The 19,915-nt window shown below is 33.5% G+C and overlaps 1 protein-coding gene across 4 annotated transcripts in view; it reads left to right on the top strand.

Annotated features, from left to right (window-relative positions):
- The first annotated feature begins 347 nt into the window (after positions 1-347).
- The window catches only part of Eip93f (Ecdysone-induced protein 93F), a 201,300-nt gene continuing 181,732 nt past the window's right edge, over positions 348-19,915 (top strand). For all 4 annotated transcript variants that reach the window (XM_064218711.1, XM_064218710.1, XM_064218709.1 and 1 more), the window contains exon 1: positions 348-1,225. The gene's annotated coding sequence lies outside the window, so the exon portion shown is untranslated. The remainder of the gene's footprint in view (positions 1,226-19,915) is intronic.

Raw genomic sequence — 19,915 nt, 5'->3', positions numbered from 1 at the left:
CATTATTTTCTATTAAATTGTAGTGAAAATAATGTTATTCTATTTTTAAACCTTTTTTTTTTAATTTAATGTAATATGTAAATACAGACTAGTCTATAGATTATCTGTATTTTGCGTTTTAGTTGTAAATTAAAAAAAAATTTTGTTCGTTACGTTCGTTTTAATTTTTTCTCTTAACTTTTAATATCTTCCTAGTTTCGAAACTATATCAAGAGACGAAAGTACATACAGATAAGCGGTATGATATTACATAGTTCGCGTTACAAACGTACCATCGGACAGTTTATTGACGCCGCATCCGTCTGAACTTGGGTTTAAGCCTTTGTGAATGTCATCTAGCTTCAGTACTACTGCAGTTGTGTGCGGCGTACGTGTGTCATGCACCGCGCGCTACCAAAACACGCACGTCATAAACAACCCAATTTAAGAAAAAAAAAAAAACAATAAATGTCACTTTTCAAAATAAATTCCCGCGCGAACTAGCATGTTGAAAAGAGACGGCCGTATCTCCACGCGACCGCTATTTCGGTGACGTCGCCGGTGCATAGTGAAATAAAATAATGAAAAGTATTCAGTAATTTCGTTGTGTTTACGCGCGTTGCTAGTTTGTTTGGCTCGGTATCGCTTTTTTCTCGGCGCTGCACCCGTGGCGCCCTCTGCCGTCCCGTACACCTAGCACACATGGTTGTAATTCATGGAGCTGTCAAAACAATAACCTCGATCGGCCCGTGGGAGGAAAACGCGATGTGCCGAAGTTTTCGGCGCGATGAAACCGTCGTGGGACCGCGAGCTGGAAAATTGAAGTAGCGGTGTAATTTTTTTCGAAACTTAACCTACGACAAACTTCAGTTGCGCGCGAGCTGTCCCCGCACGCGCCTCGCGCTGCATCCGCAACGAAAAACTACGAAAAACCGCCGAATGGACCCCGAAGCGGATCCGAATCCCGCCGAAATCGCTTTCCGAACTTTGTGTCGACCTGAACTTTTAAATTTCGAACGCGAAAAAACCGCGTTCGAATCTCGCGAGTGAAACTTTTTTGCTCAACTCTGTGATGTAGACCAACACAGCACACATAGTGCCTTACGTACAAACTAATAGATTAAATTGTGATGTCATAGTGCAAAATTAATTAGAAACTAGTTTAAAGTGTAAGTGAACTATATTTTTGGAGCAACATTGCTGATTATTTTAAAGTGCTTATGGACTACTGCATACACTGTATAAGGTAAGTAATACGTTTCCACTATGAGTCGTTTTAATTACAGTTATAGGTAATTTATGTTGTAGGAACGCCAATCTTAATCTATGAACTTGATTGCATTGACGCGAAGTTGCTTACAAGTCAAGTGCATTCCTAGTTGCGCTCGCAAATTCACTCATGTGCTCCGCTAACTTCTGATTGTTAACGTGCAAACGATTTTCGACTTAATAGCGCGATATAATATTATTTTTTTCGATGCGATTGTGTTATGAAATAACAGGTTTTTCATGGAAATAGTTTTGTATTTTCTCGTGTGTATTAGGTTGGTTTTTCCTTGTATCGCACGGTCGTGAAGTCGGTCTTATGACCATGGCTACTTGCTATCGTATGAACGTACATGTCCTAAGGTTACTATTATGATTTGATTGAATTACATATTTATTTCCTTCAACTCTTCGACGAGTTACTTCAACTGATTCGTGATATGATATTTAAAAAAAAAAAACGTATACCATAAGTAGTTAAGTATCAAGACGTGTCATGTTATAAGATTTTTTTGTGTATAATTAAATAAGAACTTTCTAGAAACGATTAGATGAAGATAAAATATCTGAGCATGTTTTTACAGTTTAGTAAGGTTGCGCTAGAATTAATAATAACTTTAATTATAGGTTAAATCTTTTATTACGATGTTGATTTGAAAATGACTCGTTTATAGGTATACATTCGTATCCTGATTTACAAGTACATATATCAAATAGATCGAAGTTGTAGTTATGTAAAAATGAAAAGTTATTTTTTATTATATTATGTATTGAATATAGAAATGGTACAATCGATGTCCAAGAGATATAACCATAGATATATAGAATATACATAATATCAATTATTGCTTAAGGATTAGGTACATGATTATGTTTTTGGAGAATAATATTACTGGATGTTACTTAGCTATTTTCAAATGTACAAATTTATTATTTAAGATGAATCTTAGGTAGTAAATAGATCGCTATAAAATTGTTGATAGTATTTAAAATTAGCACCAGAATATACAAGACACCTACATCATACCTTCGTACCTAACTAGCTGAACCTTTGACTTTACCTGCACTAAATGTATAATATTTTACATATAGCACACAAATCATCACCCTCCATATTAACCCCTAAAAGGGTAAATTAAAAAGTAGCCTATGTCCTCGGGTCACAAACTCTATAACTAAAAAAAATTTAATTTTAATCGTTTCAGCGTGAACGTGAACGTGAAAAGGTAATAGAGTTACTTTCGTATTTATAATACCAGTATGTATATAAATTAATATAAATATATTTAACTAGTTTAGTATTTCATGCGGTTTGAGCGAGTCTTAGCTTGATTTATTTTGTCTGTAACCTTTATCAATAGATATCTTAATTCATTGTTCAAATGGAGTCAGTAACGTGTTCAAACAAACAACTTTTTAAGTTTATTTCAGCATATATACAATTTTGTTCCGTCTTCAACTTTTTTAATTTTAATATAATATACTTAAGAAGGCGTATTACTTAATATATTCACTTGGTGGTAGGGATCTGTGCAAACCCGTCTGGGTAGGTACCACCCACTTATCAGATATTCTACCGCCAAACAACAGTACTCAGTATTGTCGTGTTCCGGTTTGAAGGGTGAGTTAGCCAGTGTACAGTTACAGGCACAAGGGAGATAACATATAAGTTCCCAAGAACGGTGGTGCATTGGGGATGTATGCATGATGATACATTGGAATGGTTAATATTTCTCACAACGCCATTACCTTAAAAGCAGGCTCGTAAGAAGCATTGCAACAAGTGCTTCTTCATCGTTCCACGTCTGATAGTCAGTTGAACAAGAAGCTACCGGTAAGACTCGAAACTCACCGCAGAATGTTTTATACGATATTATACAATTTAAATTATATACGTATGACAATACCGTATCACCGTAAGTTGAAAACCATTCAACATTTAACGAAAAAAATTAGGAATTGAGTTCTTACAAAATATTGGCGTACTGTTCTGGCATCTGGAAGTCAGATGAGCGATAGTCGAAATGTTCACAAATATGTATTTAACTTTCAAGGCGATTTAATTGAACTAGCGGTCCATAGAACCCAGTGGTCGAAAATCGACCATAATTTGAGTCTTATATATGATATATTGTATGTAGTTCCATTTCTATTAAATTTTTAGTAACGTTCTAAATTCGGAAACAGTTTGGAAATTATCTTTAATCAATTTAAAAGCTTTTCTCTCGCTCACTTATGACAGTCAAGAAAAATGATCAAGCACGTGACTTGTAGATTTTCGTTCTTTAGTTATTTGAAAAATATTTAGTACAGGTAACATGATTGTTTGAACCTGGACATAATAAAGATAAGCAAAATAAAAGAGTTATTATGTATTAAATAATAGGCCTAATGAAATAAATTATATAATGTTTAAACCGTGTAAAATAAAAAAAAACAGCGAGAAAGAGAAGGATTGATCACCGTAGGGGGCGCAACGCTTTTTCCTACGTTATGATTTCTGACAGTTCACTGTACTGTAAGCCGCGTAAAAGAACTTCGTTGCAAGAAAATCCAATGAAATGTTACAAAATGCGTAATTGTTCTTTATGTTTAGGGGCAGAACCGAAGCTCTTGCGTGCTATCCGAGGCAGGGGAGTGTAAGCAATTGAGTTGATACTGAGAATTTCCCAAAACAAGCACCCAATTGTTTTTAAAGTCTTCTTCACCCAGGGCTAGAACAAATGATTTCGGGGTCTGCAGTTTTGCAGGTCGTATGTCCTAGGTTATTTCTGTAACGTGTAGTGAACAGTGTAATATCTTACGCCAATATATTTTCAAATCGATCGTGTACTTTTTGAGATTAGCCCATTCAAAGATATAAACTCTCAAGTCTTATTACAGAGATACTAAAGTGTTATTGATTCTAAAACAATTAATTTTATGACTACATTATAAAAAACCTTTTTTAAAATTTAAATAGAGAAACAGTTCCAAGGTTTTCGAGCATTTTTATGTTATTTTTTTTTTGTATCTTTAGTTAGATTACTCTGTGAAGTATAACAGGCAGGCAAATTGAACCAAATAGGTACATTTGTATACTATAGCGTAATAGGTATTTTTAACTATACCTACTTTAGGTATTTTCCTTCTTATATACTAATGCGTAGAAGCTAATTAAATAATAGCTCAGTGTCAGACACGAAGTTACATATTTTTAAAAATACTAGTGGTATTTAAAAAAAAAGTAATATGTCATCAGGCAGGGCCACCTGATGGTAAGTGGTCACCACATTGTATTTTATTAATAATCCCTTCTAATGCGCCACTCTGTACCTAATGGAATACAGTCCCATTTTCCGAACTCAGAGCTGGTACTCAGATAGAAGAACCCAAAAATTTTACTAGACGGATCCGGGATTTTCACTCAGAAATCATTCTAATCTCGCCGATCGACCAACGATGTAGTCTGTCACTTAATTTCCCCACGGCTGGGTAAAAAGAAGATCAGCAATAATATTACTAATTTCCGAAATACTTCCGAGAATTCCCAAGTTTCCTTAACGTTTTCCTTTATATAAAATACGAATTGTAATTACGAAATGAACTTTAAAAAACTGCGTTCCATCCTGGCTTCGTTTCATCAGTGGCCTTGTTTCATTGCTCGGTGTGTCAGTGGCCTTAAGTAAGGTTAAACACTCAGTAGGCACCAGTTTACCTCAGCGCTTCGGGAGCTTCATATTTGTATAAAGAAATTTAAAAAAAACCAGTTCTAATAATATTATAAGTGTATAAACTGCATCGTTGGTGAAGTGGCTAGTGGATCTATGACCGCAGATCACAAAGTCGGGCCGATAACAGTTGTTGGGTTTTTCGATCTGAAAATTTTCAGTAACAGCCCGGAGTCTGGAAGATGGAAGTCTCATAAAGCCGTTGGTCCAGCGCCTGAACTCTTTCCGGTCGGATTTACTATCCCATCAGATTATGAGTGAGCGAGTAGAGTATACTCTGCCTAAACGCGTGCGTTAAAATATTTCCTGTATAGCTGGCTGGTCTCGTGGGTGGAATCGGTCTGAACGTCATTGTCATTATCATCACCTGAGGTAAGCTGTAAACTGTAACGAACACTTCAGTGCTCTTAAAAAAAAAAACATGGCCTACAAATTACAAAACCTAATAGGGTAAATATTAAAATTATTACTATTATTGTATATATATTTAGATATATCATATATATGTATATAAATTTTTTCCATGTGTGCGTATACAAATAAAGTTCGTATTTAAGACTCCTTTTGTTTTGAAAAGAGCGATTGGAGTATATTTCTCCACGCTGCATCAATGCTGATGAATAAGTACAAATGGCAGATTTTCATCTGACACGTGCTTTCATTACTATGTTTTCTGTCATTTCCAAGCACGATATAAATTATAATATAGAACGTAAAAATGTTGGTGCTTGACTGGGTTTCAAGCCAGTGATCTTCTGGACTATCTCTTTATTATGTATTTGGTTGGTGTACGGCCTATATGAAGCATTGTCCATACACATTGGCGGTGTAAGAAATACTAACCATTCCTTAAATCGGCAATGCACCACCAACCTTGACAGCTATGATATTACATCCCTTGCGCCTGTAGTTACACTGGCTCATTGGTGTGGATTTAGAAACTATGAATATTATTTAACAATATATCTGAAGTAATCAATCAAACAATAATACGATACGGTATTGCGATTATTAATATAGTCCAGATATATTATGTTTTTATTTTACTACATGTATGAATGGCCGAATAATCATGAAGGTTTTTCCTACAAACATTATAAATGTATATTATATTATATATTTGGGAAGTTTAAAACCATATTTACCTGTTCTGGCTGGATGCTATTATACCCGTGTTCTTGCTCGGTTGGGTCGATGAGAACCTTCGGTTTCCGGATTTTAAAAAATATAGGTATAGGTAGGTACTCGTTCACAGCATATTTTTTATTAATTCATCATACTTCCTAACTTAAAAGTTATTTTACTTATTGTAAAAAAAGTTATTAAGTACGTAAGTTATATTATTATTAAATAGATAGTATTCGTTTTTTTTTTCCTAAAAGAAATCTAAACTACTGAGTTATATGCCGGTTCGTCTCTTTTTAATTAAAATATTGGATCGTGGTAACTTTACGTTCAATTATTTATGTGAAATGGCAACACCAAATTAATAACTATTAATTCATTTTTAATATTGATATGTAGCTAAGATTCTTAATGATTTATACTTGTGTTTAAATTATGAGGATTTAGAATCAAAAAACGACTTTTATTAACCTATGATCTACATATTACGGAACGTCTCGTTTTGAAATTAACACTTCATCGGCGATCGTAGGTAAGGATTAAATTTTAATCGATTGTATAATGAGATATCACATCTTTTTTAACTCAGCCTTTTAAGAATTAAAATCATATGAAAAAAAAAACATTGATAAATAAGGCATATTACTCAATACAAGATTCATGCTAAAAAAGCGTGTATTCGTTGATTTCCAGTCAAGTTATATGCCTATACCCACATCTAATTTTATTTTACTGGCGTACTCTGTGGTTACATATACATACATTTAATTATATTTTACTGAGGTACTCGTACAGAGCCGAGATGGCCCATTGGTTAGAACGCGTGCATCTTAACCGATGATTTCGGGTTCAAACCCAGGCAGGCACCACTGAATTTTCATGTGCTTAATTTGTGTTTATAATTCATCTCGTGCTGGGCGGTGAAGGAAAACATCGTGAGGAAACCTGCATGTGTCTAATTTCAACGAAATTCAGCCACATGTGTATTCCGCCAACCCGCATTGGAGCAGCGTGGTGGAATATGCTCCAAACCTTCTCCTCAAAGGGAGAGGAGGCCTTTAGCCCAGTAGTGGGAAATTTACAGGCTGCTAATGAGGTACTCGTAATTAAAATAGTGGAAAAAGTAACTGCTGAGATTCATGCCGGTTCTTCTAGGTGGAATATACTTTCCGAACCAGTGGTAATTTCAACACTGTAACGACGATTCAAAAGTATTTTTATATCCTACTTGAATCTACAGCAAGAAGAATATCTTTAATGTTCAATATTTAATTATATCTGTAATATATAAGTATGAATGGAACAAAAACTTATTTCGCTATAGGTAACTGTTATCTCTGGCATGTATGTAATAAAGCTCGGTGTAAATAACCGAGGCGTTTGATCAGCAATGGTCATTCATGGTTAACGACGTCACAGCGATCATTAAAGTTAGACTATTAAACTAAACAAAGGGTTCAACAGCGCTCGTATCGATTTCCGCCTTCGAATTACGCGCGATGAAATATTAAAAAACTAGTTTGGACATTTTTAAACAACGGTCGATATTTTAGCAGCGATTGTCGAACAAAGGAAGTGTTCGAACATACATACATAACATTGAAGTGATTGTGATGAATATTGAGATATATGTCGGGAGTCCTGTTAAGGACGTATGTATATGAATTAGGTACCTATAGCTACAATTCCAATCGAAGAAAGAGTAAACATAAACAGAACTTAGATTTACAAATTCCATGCGATTTTCTAATAACTTTGCTGTACAAACAGCACTCGATTAATATATCTTTATTTATATTACAACACTATTCCTCTTTACTAGGGAAGTGGATATACTTCCAAAGTTTCGATAACAGCTTCGTCGACGTACAGGGCGCGATTTTTTTGAAAATCCATTGTGAATATCATAGATTATTCAAGCTCTCGACCAATGATATCGCGTGAATTCGATTCAAATTTTGTATATTTTCCTTTTGTATTCTTGTGGTTGGAATGTGAACGTGATATTTGGGAAAAATTAATTTTGTCTCAAGTAGTCGCGAGGATCAGTTGGCTGTTTATACATAGCTAATATACCTATAAACATAATGCAGTTTAATAAAAAAAAATATTAAGTCAAATAAAAAAAAAACTATTCATAAAATAAAATGAAATAGTTATTTGTGTGTGTTTTTTAAATACCTAATAAGTGCCTACCTATGGTTGGTTGTCAATGACGGAGTGGCAAATGGGTCACCTGATGGTAAGTGGTCACCACCGCCTATAGGCGGTAATACATCGGCAATGTGAGATATATTTACTACCCCTTATCCCTAAAGTACCACCAACCTTGACAACTAAGATGTTGTTCCCCTGGAGCCAGTAGTTACTCAGGCACTCTCCGTCGCTTGTTAAAGACTAATCTTTTGAAAATTGGACCATTTTGCACTACGTCATAGTTACTACTACTACACATACCTATAGTTTTTCATCCGACTTACGGAGGTTTCCTCACGAGATTTCTTGAAATATTCTATTACAAAATATCTGAAGAATTCTTTCGTACTAGTAAAAACAAAAATTTAAATAAGTAACTTTGTCTTGTAACAGTTCGAAAAAGCTGCTGTCCATCAACATTATTCTATATCACTATGAATATGACGGCTAAAGTTATATGTCTATGTTATCATACGCATAATTATAATTTATAACAGCTGTGCTACCCGCTGGATTCGCAATTATTATATATTCGGCATTAAATAGACATTAAATTTGAAAACAAGCGGGAGGTTACAATGGGATTTAAATAATTAATATCCTATAACCATGACGTAATAACCTACGGACGATTCCGCGTTGATTTGTCATAGTGTCAAACCGACTAGTTTACTTGTGATTGACATACAATGAAAAATATACATATATATAGGTATAGATATATATATATTTCGAAAGGGATAAGGCGTCAACTCGTCCGACATGATGATCTTCGAATGAAAGTCTAGTCGTTCACGTTAGTAATATATTTTTGATATTCACCTCAACTATGACACTTCGGTTGTCACGTTTTCTTCTACGTCATACTGATACAGTGGTAGCTACTGCTCGCTCAAGCACTCTGTGGAACCAGCTTTCGCCGGCGGTTTTTCCGAACCGATACGACTTAGGAACCTTCAAGAAAAGAGCGTACTCTTTCCTGAAAGGCTGGCAACGCACCTGCAAGCCCCCCGGTGTTACAGATGTCCATGGGCGGTGGTAGTCACTTTCCATCAGGTGAGCCTCCTGCTCGTTTGCCACCTCTAACATAAAAAAAAAAAAGCTTACAGCTTGACGTTGCCAGCGTGTACTATAAAAATACATAAATCCTAATCAAACTTTCTGATGCTTCGACATATATAAATTTATATTTATATAATCCTACAGTCGTCGTGAATATAATTACATTTGTGTAACAAAAAACAAAATTAACTATTTTTATAACTAATTCAATAAATTCCGTTTTATTGTACGGTCTACAAAATATTAGTTGATTTTTTTAATATATTTTATAAACGTAATACAAAGTCCTTTGAAGTGAATTATACACTATTTTAAAGTAACTATGAGTGTAGATAAAATGCGCTTCGCTTTTAAGCCAATTACAGACGTTATTTGTGTTAAGTATGCATTGGAATAGTCGCAGTATCAACTGTCAAAGTGGTCAATGCCCCGTAAAGTACAGTCAGACTCGAAAACATTTATACATTTTAAATCGGCATTGTGTATGTTAATACCTTAACACGTTTGCAATTGTATATCTGTTTTCGATGTCGACTGTACTTTTTTCGATGGTAACCTCTTTTTCCATAATATAGATTATTAAACTGTGTTATCTATATCTTATATCTTTTGTTTAGATATTATAACCTCAGTGTTTTGTATGTTAAAATTGTGTAGTGAAGTTAGTTACAAAGTTATAGAATGAGTAATGACGTTAGTTACCTAAATTATTTGTGATTTAAAGTCATTTTTTATCTATATTTATAAACATGTATTTACTCAGCTATGTCCATTAACTGTAAACGCTTTTCATTTTAGGGATCCGTAAACGTAATAATAAATAACCCACTCTTATACAGTGATTCCACTAAACACAATGGGACTGTAAGAAATATTAATTCACCACAACATCAATGTGAAGTCATCCATAGTTTTTAAGACGTTTACGATCTTTGTGACTCACTCACCCTGTAAGTGTCCTTTATTTTGTAATCCTGATGGTAAGTGACCCACTGCTCATAGACATTGGCGCCGTTAGATATCATTTCTAACCCTGCCAATGAGTCGCCAACCTTGGGAACTAAGATGTTGTCCTTGGTGATATTAAAACGTCTCACTTACCTTTCAAACCATACAAACAAACAACCCTAAGTATTTTGGCGGTAGAATATATGATGTATGTGGTACCTACCCAGACCGGCTTACACAAAGCCCTATCACCACTTGGATAATAATAAGTTATCAAAAGAATGACAAAAATAAATAAATACTACAATAAGACACTGGATAAAAAATATTTAATTTATCTTTATCGCATAACAAAGCTGTTCCGTTTCTTTACATGACAGGTATCAGTGCGTGTGTGCGTAATCACACCTATACATAGAAAGTATGTATATGTATCTAATAATTTGGTATATTACATTTTGGTCAGTATAAGAAGTTATCAAAATAAAATTCTTCCCTGTAAGTTATTTTTTTTAATTCCGTACGGAACCCATTGGATGTATTAAAATTCTCACCGACCGATTTTTCAGTATTTTAAGCTGAAATTTATTCACGGAAAAACAATTCGGGCATGCACGTCGGGTATTATCGTTAGCGATTCGGCTATATTCGTGTCAGTGCCTTTTTTTGTACTTTTTTTTTAGTAGTTCTATTGGTCTTTGTCACGGAAACCTGGGTTACTTTGTAATGGTATAGTGTATACAGGTTGATTACTCACTGTTAACACACATCACCGAATAAATACAAAACTAAAGGTGACGGTTCAGTGATTAGAGTGTGAGGATTTTTTGGTTAAATCGTTGGTTCAAATTTGACATTTACATTCGAGCTTAGAAAGATATCGTGAGGAAACCTGCATGTGTTTATCGATTTAATAACATTATGCTAAATTATTTGATTATGTTAATTTCGTTGTAATTATTTTGTTTAATTTTATGTTAATTGAGTTTTTGTTGTTAGAATCAATTTGGAAGTTTATTTCGTAATTATTATTAAAGAATAACTACTTATTCTGACTTAATCTCCAAATACCTACTACTTAATATTACTTAGATAACTACGTAACCCAATAATTCGGTTTGACTGTATGACGTACTTAGCTTAAACTTCCTTTAATAAATAAAGTATATATTATAAAGGCTAACTATTATATAACAAAGTATTAAAAGTTTTACTTACCAAGTTACACTTGAATCCATTTAACAGTTTTGGCACAATTGGGGTACAAACATCCAAACATAGAAACATACGCATTTGTAATATTGTTACTTATATATTTAACATATAGGTATGTATATAAATATATTAAATTAAAAATAATTATTGCATATTATAGTAACTCACAGAATAACCAATATATTTTTTAAAATATAATTTAGGACGTTGATTATAAAACAATACATCTTAAACACGATAATAACAAAATGGCGATAAAAAAAACTTATATAAGTTCCGTAATTTGAGCGGGAGAAGTCATCACCCGATGTCCAAGATGGCGTCGCATTTTTTTGTCTATGCGCTAACGGCCAGCGAATGTTTTAGAACGAGTTTCTTTGCGTTTCATACACTTAACCTTGTCATTAGGCTCGACTAGTCATTTTTGAATTTCGAATCGAGCCGCCATAACTTTCTCACGTCTACAATGAAATATGAGCTTTAAAATACGTATGTATGGTAGAAATTAGCTTGCAATGATGTGGATTTTATTACATTTGCTGATAGGAATATGAGAATTTTCGTCACAGCATACATTCTCCTTCCATAGATAGCTTAGAGCGATGACATGACGCGAAAGTACAGACTATTATTTTACTCGTTTGTTGGTTAATTTTAAAATAATTGTTGTTATCATAATGTGAGAATGGATAGATGTGAATTGTTTATTGTATAAAGATGACGGTGATTCGTAATGGATTTTGAGAATCGCTTTCGGTGTAATATCTTACTTTAAATTATTAAAATTGAAGTGAGCATTCAGTATTATGAGCTTGGTGTTACGTTTTTTTTTTAAATTAAATAGAATCTTACGAAGAATTTTTCTAAAAATTAAAAAAAAAATAAGCGAGCCATATAAATACAGTGCATGTAGTTTAATTGTTTAATCATTAATATTATCTTAGATAGAGAATTTTTGATTTTGAATTAGACAGCTTGTGAACTTAAATAAAATATTATTATTTTCTTAGACTTTAAGTTCCATTAAAATAGTACTCAATAATTGTAGATATAATTTATAATATGTTTATGTATAGATATATATATATATATATTTTATTGTATGGTCAGTACTTACCAATTTTAATACATCTATAAAAATGATATAAATACCTAAATAATTCTGTCCGTTTGTTGCTCTTTGAATTTGATAAAATTTTGTTTTTTTTTGTCTTATTCCTGACGACCGACCCCTAAAACAGGAGCGAAGCCGCGAGTAACACCTAGTACTATATACATTAAACTATAAGTACATATAATTTTATTGTGCCTCTACCCGCATATTTCAAATGATCCTCCAGCTAAAGGTGGACTGGATATCGTTGCTTTAGCGACGCAGCCGCCTGTTGCATCTAATGCAACTTTGTACATTCATATAATTTTTTTTTATGATTTCGGTTGGCGGACGAGCAAATGGGCCACCTGATGGTAAGAGATCACCATCGCCCATAGACAATGGCGCTGCAATAAATATTAATCATTCCTTACATCGCCAATGTGCCACCAACCTTGGGAGCTAAGATGTTATGTCTCTTGTGCCTGTACTACCCGCATTGGAGCAGCGTTGTGGCATATGCTCCAAACCTTCTCCTCAAAGGGAGAGGAGGCCTTAGCCCAGCAGTGGGAAATTAACGGGTTGTTAATGTATGTATGTAATGTGCCTGTACACTTGCCTGTTACACTTGCTCACTCACCCTTCAAACAGGAACACAACAATGCTGAGTACTGCTGTTTGGCGGTAGAATATCTGTTGAATGGCTGGTACCTACCCAGACGGTATTCCACAAAGCCTTACCACTAAGTTAATATTGCGCCAAGATCAAACATCAATTCGAAAAAATATATATGTTGATGAATTTCGCCAGTTCTTCTCAAATTCGGGTATTATCTTGTCAAAACTGGTTAACACGTAATAATGTTAATGTCCCAATTGTGGGCTTCTTCCACGCTATTCCAATGGTGAAGATTTTCATCCGACATGTTTAATTTTCGAAACGATATCAGCTTTTAATTTGACTGTCGATATGTAAGTATTGAATAAAGGATCTTGAGTTTATGTTTATGACAAATCAGTAACGTTATGCTCGAGTCGGCCTTGATATTTTACTCACAAAAGGACAAGAGTAGTATCACTTCGAAAAGTTTTCATGGAATAAAACTGCATTTCCATTTACGATCTAAACAAGTTTACCTTCAACATAAAATGTCTAATTCAAATTGTTTCGAAGCTAATCATAAAAACAGATTTCTATGAATAGCTTCGAAACAATTTTATTAATAACACAGATGTTTTTGTAATATATATAGGTATTTATTATTTAACTTATATGGGTAAATAATAAATTCCAATGACTAATAAACTTTGTGCGATAAATAAAAACTATTTTAACTCACCTCTTTTCAACGCATGTGCTACATCAATTCAATAGGTAGTTCATCTCTTTCACTCTATGAAATAATGAATAAATATACCCAGGTATGTAACCAATATTTAATAAAATTCAATATTAATTAGGTTTGTTTTTATTAATAGAATACAGAATGAACCGGCTGTTTGTAATTTTTTTTATGGTTGGCATTATATTGGTTACCATTACCAAACGAGACTTTTTTGAGAATTTTGACATGGTAAGGAAAACAACCATTAATAGCGCAATAGTTTACGGGTACCGATGTAAGAAGTCGCAGGTTCGATCCCGACGCCTTGGGCTATTGATGTCAGTTTTAAGCTTAATTCAAGGTGATTCCTAAAAATGGGACTTTTCTACTATTTGTTTTCAGAAAAAAACGTTTCAATAAAAACTCTATTTAACATAAAAGTCACTCCCAAACGACTCGCCGAGCTAAGGGTTTAGCCGGAATTCGGACAATTTATACAATTACCAATTAACCTACATTCTAGGGGCTGTTTCCAATTTGAACTAAATTACTTTTTAACGTATAAAATTAGACAAAGAAACTTACTACACTGGCGCCACAACACATATAAAATGACACTGATCTATACAATAAATGTCCATTCCAATGTGACCCTTCAAATGCTGAAATTAACGTTTATTATGTCATAAATATTACAAACGATTCAATGAGAGAGAGGCCAATCTATATTTGTCGTAACGACGCAACACGAAAATAGCCGAGCGTAAGCAACATGGCGTCTTACGCGTCACGGTTTTGAGGTTAAGGTTTGAAATTTCCAGCCGTTGTCACCGCTAATATAACGTAACACTCTTATTCAATCTTATTGTAATGGAATAGGATTGATATTAGCTTGACACGGTCGTTTTAATAATGTTGTCGTCACGTAAATGGCGCGTAGACGTTTGTCATTTTCTTACGCGAGTAAAGGGTCTTGATCTTTACATTGAATTCGCGCTCCCGATGTTTTGCAATATTATTTAACTATGCGTGTTCCCACGGCTGCGTTCGGTTCTTATTACTGTTTTATATGATTGCGGTATTAAGGGAATTTGTCTTTGCTCTGTTTTTATAGCTTCTATTTATACTAAGAAGACGCTGTGTAAACTTACATTATAAATATTTGGAAATTCAAATTACGAAATTAATTTATTGCTTAACACTTTTACTTAAATCGTCAAATGTTTATCCATAGAAAAATTTAAAACGATCACGTAGAGAGACCTCGTGAATGGAAACGTATTATAAAACAATGCACTCTTATCACGAGCGATTATGGCGGCAATACGAAACTGTGGCGCTAAAATGTTACATAATTATTAATTTTTTTCTGCACTTATAAATAAAATAATATTAAAGGTTCGGGACGTTTTGATCGTTAACATTAAATTAGTTTTTCGCAAAGTGTTTTTTGCTTAAACGGCTAACAGGATGGTGATTGATTACCCTTGCCAATGAAGATTGACACCGTAAGAGATAGTACGCCTGTTTTGCATAACCGATGCGATGACAACTATGAGATTTTTGCTGGTATATGACCTTTGATAGGAACATAGAATGCATTGTATTCATAGTTAGCACCTATATAATATCTAATGAACAGCTAAATACGTAACCAGGAGATTTCTTATAAAGCCGAGCTTGAAGAAAGGATGATTATTTATTTTCTTCTATCTTATTATTAATTGCCTATATAACCTTAGCTCAGTGCTTTATACAGCTAAAAATACTCTTACATTGCGATGATTTTTTCTTAACCACAGAGCGTAAGTTATTTGCATACTGCTAGGTTAACGTTAGTAGTTAGTCTATGCAAATAATTTAAATATCGTATAACGCGCCCTGAGGACATGCAGGTTATATATTACGTTGATCTGTAGAATTATTACAATAAATTGCCTTTCACAAGTTACCACTACAAATAAATAAACGGCAAACAGACCGATTTGTATTTTTTATATAAATAATGATTTATGTAATGTATGGGTTATTTGTGTACACTATAATTACTACCGGCGAATAGCCTTCCCTTGTTTTTGTACAGAAAGTTTGAAGCTTACTCCACAACACTGTTCTAAAACAGGTTAGTGGATACACTTGTGAAGATTTTCATCCGACACATGCAGGTTTCGCCATGATGTTAAATTTGCCGAGCACGAGATTAATTATAAAACACTATCGTGTATAAAGATTGACATGTTATTTTACTATATTTTTTACTTCACTTAAATTAAAAAAAGATTTACGAATGCATAAACATACGTTAGTACGTGAGTCGTGCAATGTGTTGTCATGCAATGATTTCATTTTTGAGCAGCTATCAATCACATACGCTACATGACCTGCGTTTATGTAGATTATTAATTATCGTTTCATAATCCTTGATAAACTAGCGACCCTTTGCATACCTATTAATATTGATATACGTAATAAATCAGTTTAAATAAACTAATTTTATGCTAATTTGCGGAAATCCATGACATACAAATTGTAAGAATGTGTGCGATTACTAAATGGTAATTATAATTTAATCTACTGATGAAGGTATATTACTATGTCAAATCGATTATAAATATTCGCTGACATATTATAAATATATCACGTTCCTAATGTATGCTGCTATTCTATATTTAAATTTTTATTAGCAGCTCGACTTCGTGGAATAAGAAATGTATTTATTATATTTTTTGGAAAAAAAAATGTCATGTCAAACGCCCATTGGGGCCAATCCAAATCATCCAGAGACTCACTTAAACACACACAAACAAAATCATCAAAATGGCTCTAGCCGATGAGAAGTTCAGTGACCAAATCACGTAGAGAAAGAAGAAATATATATGTAAAGATGTATTTTTAATTTTCATAGTATGTATGTATTTGAAGCTATAATATGGAAATGTCAAAGGTTCAAAAAAAAGATTGGCATCAAGTGTACCTAATGTTTTAAACTGATTGTGAGTATTCTTGAAACGAATAAATGACGAACCTATAAGCGAATACATAAGAAACAGCTAGTCTCATAAACGTTCCAAACTTAAACTGCTTAGTCGATTCTGCGAACTAAACGCTTACTCGTTGCGTTATACAACTATTTATTGCAGATTTAAACACACGTGGTCAAAACATAATATAATTATACTGATTGTAAGTATCAGATACTTTAATTAGCACTTTTATTATATTTTAATAAATGAGGAGACGTTGCTTTTAAAGCCTAACTGATAAATTTACTTACCGTTTCTATATCAACTTGAACCAGAAGATAAAACGTCTTTCGGGGAAGATTTTCGAATTTGGATTGCGAATCCCCTTTTTACCCGCTTTAAATGTAGTAACAAACGTAAATATCATGTTCTCGTGACTCATTAAATTTCTAATTTTATCAATCAACTTCTATAAAAAATACCTTGTTGATTATTCAAATAAAAATGTTAATTCTTTTATATAACCACAATATATAAACCTATTCATGTACATAAAACATTTTAAATGCCACACTAACATGTGTTTACTGAAAAAATAATTAAATATGTAAATCGTGTAGTGTAAGCAAACGAAGCCCCGCCGATCAGAACCCGCAGCCAAACATGTACGTCTTCAGATTATTACGTTACTAGAGTGTTGACATATTTGTTATGTTTCTATACCTACGTGCTAACAGGTTCCGTATCGATTGTGTTGCTGCTAGTCGCATTTCGTACCTATTTTCTAATTAGGGACACATTTATATCTCAATTAGGAAATTGTTAATGTCTTATTCATATATTTAAATGGAGGTAAGGATTTGTCCATACAAGTGTTTGGTAGGTACAAACCACTCACCACATATCCTGTTGCCAAACAGAAATACTTAGTATTGTTAAGTTGGGCCAGGGCAACTACAGGCACAAGGGACATAATAAAATAGTTCCCAAGATTCGTCGTGTTTTGAAACGACACGTATCATCAGGTGACCTATTTAAAAGATCGTTTACTGTACATAACGTACAAAAAAATATATAGTTTAAAATTTGTAAATTATTTGTATAGTTATATACTAATTATATTCTCAAACAAATGTCGTTAAAAATTATTTGGTCAAAATTAAACATCATTTTAGCGGCGCAACATTTGTGTTCTCAATTTAAAATCCGTTCGGGGAACACGAAAAGATAACAAAAATTTCCGCGCCAATTCCGGGGAAGGACACTCGAGCTATTGTTTGAATTGAGAATGCTTTCGGCGAAGTGACATTTCATTTTACTTATTGCGTTCCAAAATTAAACTATTTTTAAACCTATGAAACCAATTACGTTTATTATTTTCAACGAGCGTTCGGACTTGAATTTTTGACGGATTCGTTACAAAAGTTATTTAAATTTATTTATGTCAGAGTGAAATACGAGCGGAAAATTTGTTCGTATTAAAATAAGTAAAATTTTAATATCTCGATAATTTGTTTTACGACAGCCATAGTTTTATTGTTGTTGATTATTGCATATTATAATGAAACTCAGATTTTAAATTATAAAATATATCAGATATTTAAAAAATTTTAAATCATTAAACGTTATTTAAGAAACTATGCACTCTTTGAATAGATTTAATACCGGCAAGCCACAATATCTACTTCGTATTTTTCTGTGTGTGAGCCAGTATAACTACAGGCACCATATAACATCTTAGTCCCCAAAACCTAGCCAAGCCAAGCTAGTATGCCTGAGTACTTTAAAAAAAAAAACAACTTAAAAGAGTTGCATGGTGGAATAATTTCAGCTTCAGAAACAAGATAATAAATATTTTATTACTTATTTATGAACTGACTCATTTTTTTTTATGCAGGCTTATGCACAAAACACAAATCCATTCACACTCATACAATAGCCGGTGTAACAAGAAATCTACACTAATATTATAAAGGGGTAAAACTTGTTTGTATGTAGGGGGTAATATCTGGAACTAATGATATTATTATTTACATTACATTAATACTGAGTTCTATGGTTATATATCATAATTATATGATATTTTCTTTGCACCCGTGGAAAGCCGGGCGCTAGTGTATGTATGCAGTGGTTATTGAATTTCTGTAGGTAATAATTACATAGAGCAAAGTGTATGAGTTTGGTTTTAATAGTTAGTAGTTAGTTTTTGGTACATATCGATACGTGGAAAATTTCGTAACGTACTTAGAACGAAAGTGCGCGGTTGAAAAGTTAACAGTTTAATATCATTTATTTGCAATAAATGGAAACTTCGGGAAAACTCAACGATAACGTCGCATTGTTTTGGAGAAATCTGTATCACGTGGTCAAGCTGACTTTACCTGAAACCATTGTATTTTTTTAAAGTGTGTATTTTATTAAATGTATAAAATATCACGTGACTACAAAGCGCGCTTATGGTTCTGACGTCAGAATGCTAACGAAACACAAAACAAAATTTAACATTGTGACGTAACACGCATTCGGCACCCGTCGGCCTGTCATACGTAGTGACTTTTTAATTATTGTAAGAAATATTGTTTTATTTAAAAATATATACTAACTTAGTTTAACTCAAGTTACTCTATCGCTACTTTAAGCTTAGCTTTTGGTCTGAAAGGTGAGTGACTAAGTAATTACTGGCACAAGGGACGTAACGTCTTAAATTCCATTGTTGGACACGCGTTGATGGTGTGAGGAGAATTTAATATTTGAGAGTGGTGACCACTTACAATTAGGTAGCCCATTTGGTCGTTGGTCTAGCTGTACAAAACCGAGATGGCCCAGTGGTCACACCCGATCTGAGCTACTCCTTGTAAATGCATATCATAGATCCAAAGGTTGGTGGAACAATGACAATTGACAGGAAGTGGATGAAAATCAAAATATACTTTATTCAAGTACGCTTTTACAAGCACTTTTGAATCGTCATTTAAAAAACTATATTACGTGAAGCTGCCACCGGTTCGGAATACGGATTCTACCGAGAAGAAC

This window comes from Vanessa tameamea, chromosome 24 (genome assembly GCF_037043105.1).
Source record: "Vanessa tameamea isolate UH-Manoa-2023 chromosome 24, ilVanTame1 primary haplotype, whole genome shotgun sequence".
Lineage (NCBI taxonomy): Eukaryota > Metazoa > Arthropoda > Insecta > Lepidoptera > Nymphalidae > Vanessa > Vanessa tameamea.
This window is presented reverse-complemented; position numbering and strand designations above follow the sequence as displayed.